This window comes from Piliocolobus tephrosceles, chromosome 5 (genome assembly GCF_002776525.5).
Source record: "Piliocolobus tephrosceles isolate RC106 chromosome 5, ASM277652v3, whole genome shotgun sequence".
NCBI lineage: Eukaryota > Metazoa > Chordata > Mammalia > Primates > Cercopithecidae > Piliocolobus > Piliocolobus tephrosceles.
In genome coordinates this window covers 19,920,405-19,926,151 of record NC_045438.1, presented here as the reverse complement: position 1 = coordinate 19,926,151, position 5,747 = coordinate 19,920,405, and the positions used below count along the sequence as shown (strand labels likewise).

The following is a 5,747-nucleotide window of genomic DNA, read 5'->3' as shown; positions in this document are numbered from 1 at the left end:
CTGTCCTGCAGTGAGAGATACAGACCCTGCCACTTGGTCATTTGGTTCTTCCATTTTCCTCCGTGACTCACAACAGCATGGACGCACATGTGCAAGTGCCAGTGATCTCAGAACTCAGTCATGAGTCAGTAAAGTCCATCTCATTTTCTCTTTTGGAAAGCGTTATGCCTTTCCTGCTTATGCCTTCAGGGGCTGTCGTCTGTGCTGCCATGACTCAGGTTTGCCATTTCATGATTTTCCCCCTTTGTGAGAACCAGCCCCTCCCAGAAAGGAGCCTGGGAACTGCATGGCCTGAGGCAGGACCTCCCCAGGGCGGTGCCCCAGCCCCAGGCCCTCTGGGCCGAGGAGAACAACCAGGTCTATGGGTCTATGTACTGCTGGTGCCAAACAATAAGAAAAACCAACAAAACACTGACGTTGGTCCACAGACAACACCCGCGTCCATGTGGTGGGTGGGCTGGCTCCGTCAGAGGATAAGAGGAGAAGCGGTTGGCACAGGGCCTGGAGATGGGGACCAGCCAGGCATGCAGGGGACACTGCCTCTTCTCCATCTAACAACAAGCCTGCGTGTGCCCAGCTCCCTCCGGTACATGCCTCGCTCCACATCCTTAGAATTGATCAATTGAAAATAAGACCTTGGAAGCACCCCTTGTGAAGCTGACACTGTACAAGCCAAGGCAGGTAATAAAGCATAGATACGGTGAGTGAGGGGCGGACGGCACGACACGTCAGAGGGTGACACCTGGAGCGGGGATGCCCTGAGCATAGAGAGGGCAGGTGGGGGGCTGGAGACGTGCTCCCGAGAGGGAGATGGGAGAGAGGGTGCTGCGTGGATCCCGAGGAAGGCTGCAGACAGAAGGAGGAAGGGGTCGCACACATTAAACGCTGCCTAAAGGCCAGGAGAGATTAAGACAGAAATGAATCACTGGATTCGGCCAGGCTGGGGTTGTTGACAACAGTGGGAAGAGCAGGTTTGGCGCCGCGGTACCCGCATTTGGGGTGGCGAGAATGTGAAGGAGGCCCTGGCCGTGGGGGCAGCTGCGCAGGCAGGAGCTTGATGATGGTGGCTGGCAGAAAGTGCAGTACAAAGTACTCTGTTTCATTTTGATTGTGTTTTAAAATGGGACAAATAACAGCATGTGTGTTTGCTGATGGGAAAAATCCAGGAGAAAAACAGTGAAGTTGAGGAGTGAGCAGAGCTGTGTTGGCGGAAAGCTGCAGGGGGTAGTAGGGGGTGGGTGGCGGGCAGGCCAGGCCACGAATTGGCTCTGCAGGGCGGGGATGTGTGTCCTGGTCCCCGGTGTGGAAGGCAGGGTCCTGGGTACAGGGGCCGGGGCACCCGTGGACAGGGCACGGGGACGAGAGTGGGACTTCCTCTAGATCACCCCCACCTTGCCAGGGACCAGGAGAGAGCAAGGTTGGAGCTCAGCATGAGGGTGAGGCCCGAGCTGGTGCAGGTTAAGGAGAGGGAGAAGGCACCAGTGTTAGCCAGGAGATGGGCAGGAGACAGGGAGGGAGATGCAGGAGGCTGGCTGGGGGCATGATGCGGCCTGCTGGACTGTCTCTGTGGGTGGTTCTGAGCTTTTTACCAGTGATGACCAGTTGTGTAATTGCACACAGAGATGGCAGAGAATCAGATTTAGCCAAGCAAGTTCAATAAACAGAAATTCACAAATGGTGAGATTGCAGGTAAGGTGGTGTTAAAAATGATTTGTCATGGAATTCACATACGGTTAGGTGGGGAGATTGGACACCTGGAGGATGGGGGACTGACCCCAAAACAGTGACAGGATCAGTGGGTTAGAGCTGGCAGCAGGGCCAATAGACTGTAGGAGCTGCTTTCCCAGAGGGTGAGTGGGGAGGACAGGAGGAGGTCACCAAAGTGCGGGTGCAGATGCTGAGCTGATGGGGGCTGTGCTGAGGATAAGGCAGCTCTGCAGTGGAGCCGAGGTGGCTGGAGGACCCGGTGCCAGGCTGGGGGCCTGAGGCCAGGCTTCGGGAGAGATGGTGCAGACAGGGACGCCTCCAAATCAGCACTGGGTGGTCCCACGATTTCTTAGGATCTCCAGTTTATGGCTTTAGCAGGAATGGAACGCCCTTCCCCTCACAATGAGCCTCACAGGGTCAGTGGGGAAGATGGGGAATCCCGAAGACAACATTTGCTGCGAGCTCAATTGCATCCGCCCTGGTTCCGGTGCTGAGGCCCGAACGCCCGCCCCAGTTCCGGGGATGAGGCCCCAACGCCCGCCCCGGTTCTGGGGCTGAAGCCCTAATCCCCGGTGACTGCATCTGGAGATCACCTTTCAGCACGTGCCGGGGGTGAGTGAGGTCACCAGGCCGGAGCCCTCATCTGCTGCGGGTCCTTCTAAGAAGTCGAAGAGGCACCAGGGTGAGCGAGCGTCGAGGAAAGCCAGGCGGGCACGCAGCCAGGGGAGGCCGTCTGCAGCCGGGAGGGGATCCTTCCCCAGGAACCAGCCCTGCCCACAACTCGACCCCCAGCTTCCAGCTGCCTGTGCTGGGTCCAGAGGCCCTTGTGTGGTTAAAACCGCCCAGTCTTCTGCATTTTGTTATGGCAGCTCCAGAAGACAAAGCCCGTTCTTCTCCTCTATCCCTGACTTGAAGGTCCCTCCCTCAGGTTCTCTAATCAGTTTGGATGATGAATGACTCACTCCCAACCTGGGATTCAGGCCACACTGTTCAGATGACCTGGGTTTGAAGGAAGGGATATCCTCAAAGCCAGATGACCTGGGTGATGTGAGCATCGAGGTGGGGGTTCCCTGCCACGAAACACAGCAGTGCCCTCCCTGCCCTTGTCAGTGGCGCCCTGCAGATGCACCTGCACCAGCTTCAGCGCCAGCCGGGGCTAGATTTGCATCCCGCCTCTTCCTTTCTATTCTGACATTTGAAAACATGGCTTTCGCCTCTCAATGGTAAAATCTGGAAAACAGAAAGGCCTGCGCATTAGCCTGCCGCGAGGATCGCATGAGAGGCGGGGGAAGCTCCTGTCACATGCAGGGCCTGGAACTCGGCCAATTCTTGTTCCCCTGGGCCAGGAGCGGTGGTGTGGCAAAGGGTCCAGCAACACAGGCTCCCCCGGAACCCGGAACCCGTGGGGAATTCTTGCCACATCGCTGTCCCATGAAAAGCAGTTGCTGCTGTGGCTGCTGAGCCGGCAGGTGTCTCCATTCCACCAGGTCACCCCACCTAGGTCCCTGCTGCTCTGACATCCTTCCGGGCATGGTCCTCATTGGGTCAAAGCTGCCCATCACAGCAGCAGGTCCAAATTCCAGTCCATGTGGAGACAGCATTGCTGACGATTCACTATTTGTAACTCATTTTGCAGCATGAGACCAATGTCTCTTTCCACTTTTCTTTGCCCGCCCTTCCGAATGGCTGCCCAGTCTCAGTTCCTGCAATCACGATGCGTGAGCTCTGCTGCTGGGGCTCCCAGCCTGCTAGCCCCCAGGCAGGGAGGAGAAGGAAGGGTCTCGCCACAAGGAAAGTGTGTCTTGGCGAGCATGTTTAGTCAATGTTATATTTCTGTTTCTTACACATTTTTTAAAGTCAGGGATTTGCTGGGCTGTGTCCAAGAACACAAGCATATTCTTCTCAAAACTGCCCTTTCCTTGGAGTTGGGCTGGGATGTGTTCTCCTGTGGAAATGAATCCGTGGGCTGTTCTTACAAAAACCTCTGTGGCCAAGTGCAGCTAGAGGCTCCTCCTCTCCAACAAGCAGTTGTGGAAGGTAGTGAAGGAAGAGGCAATAGCAGCGGGCTGTGTTGTATTTGTTAAGGACATCGTGCATTGTGGGAGGCTTCACTGACTTGTGTGAAAACAGTCAATGGCCCCCCAGGGAGCTGGCACCGGTCATGCCGAAGTGGGACCAGGGGATCGTGAGCACCCCCACGATGCCGTTCTGGTGGGAGAGATACCCCGACCCGTGGCCTCATCTGCTGACAGTCAAGGCTCCAGCCTGGCGATGCAGCAGGGCCTGCTGGCAGCACAGAACCACTGGGGTGTTGCCCGGATCCCAAGGCCATGGCCCCACGCTAGGCCTCGTCTCGGGGGCTCTTCCTCATCAGCTACCTCATTGGGTCCTGCTACTAGCTGAAAGTGAAGGTGATTAATCTACGTGGATCTGCGGATCTGCCTTAATATCATGCAAGGAACTCATTCTTAAGTCAGATGTCAGAGCTGTTCCTACATTTAACTCAGGGGATGTGGAGTGTGGCTGATCCATGTTATCCTTTTCGTGAAGGACCGAGTTGCCCAAATCCTGGCCCTTCTGCTAGACTTTTATTTTAAAGAAAAATAAAATTAATGTTAACTTCTAAGCAGCTTCCAAGCTCTGGTAAGGTGATCCAACCCTAAATCCCCAGTAGTCACTATTGGAATATGGTGAACCTCTCTCTTTGAAGCCTGGATTGGCCTTGTGTCCCTCCCAGTGGATGGAATGCACTGTTTCTGGTAGAGGGCAGTCTCCCGTCTCAGCAGGTTTTCAAACACAGGCTAAGGATGTGTCAGAGATGCTTTGACAGCTTTAACAGGTCTAATGAGCCCTGTGCCCAGACAGCCTGGAAAGTTCAGGGGTGCCTGTGCCCTTTTGGATACAGTTTGCAGACTCTTATGGGCACCCGCCAGGAATAAAGGGTCCTCAACATCATCCATGGCTTATGACTGGAAATCCCGAATACATCTACAAAATGGTGACACTGCCGAATAATCTGTCACCCTGGGAAGTCGACACAGGGAAAAACCCAAGCCATCCTTTAGCAAGATGGTCAGCAGAACAATCGCTAAAGGCTGACATGGGGTTTGGAGTGTTGTAAACCACACTCGGCTTCTAGGCTGCCATTGTAACTGCCCCTCATCAGAATTCAAGTTTACTTCGTTTTGCATTGTTGAAGCCTATGCTTTTCTTCATCTTTTGCAGCGGCCCCAGAGAGGGTCAGTGAGGGGCCTCTGCTGTCTGAGTCCGCTCCTGGCAACGCCTGCTCTCTGCACTCGGAGGCCCGGTCCCGGCAGCTGCCACGTTGCTCAGAAGTTCTGGCAGGGGGAGCCTGAAACCCCTGTCTGCTGGCGACACTCCCGGAGCTGCAGGAAATCTCTACATTTTATTTTTTTTTCTTAACAGACAAAAGTATTTGACTCCAGAATGATTTCCAGGAATTACAGTATGAGAACTTAGTCCTTGAGATTTTTATTTTCTTCTTAAAAAAATGAAAATGAAATCAAAGCAGAAGACACTGGGTTGAGCAGACGGCACACTAGCACATTCCACTTTGCAACAAAACATGCGTGCTTCCTGCCCGGTCTACCTCAGACGGGGACCACAGGTTTCATAGCCTCTCCTCTGGAAGGACTTCAGGGCGGGAGGGAAGTGCTGGGGTAGGAGGGGCAGGCAGAACCTGGAAACTGCGCCCTGTTCTTTCTTCTTTCCTTTCTTCTCGGAACTCCACTGCCAGAGGGCTTGGAGTGCTTCTTGGGGATCTGGCATCTGCTTCTCCTCTGTCCCTCATTCAGAGTTCTCACTGCAAGAAAAACAGGAGAAAGGCTCAAAAAGCCCTTCAGACTTGGAGCCATTCCACGGTGATGATTAAACCACCAAACAAAGGTGCTGGCAGGGCCATGTCGAGAGGCACCTCTAGGAAATCTCACACAGCCCACACCGCTCTGCTCTCCTGCACGGCAGTGACCCTCCGGTAAAAGGGTACAGCCTGTTGTGCCAGCTTTGCTCTTGGGATCGTT

General features: G+C 54.6%; 1 long non-coding RNA gene across 1 annotated transcript; it reads left to right on the top strand.

Moving 5' to 3' along the window:
* Positions 1 to 334: 334 nt before the first annotated feature.
* Positions 335 to 5,238, top strand: LOC111530904. Its single transcript, XR_002728043.1, has 2 exons — positions 335 to 681; positions 4,933 to 5,238. It is a non-coding gene; the product is annotated as an uncharacterized LOC111530904 (long non-coding RNA).
* Positions 5,239 to 5,747: the final 509 nt, after the last annotated feature.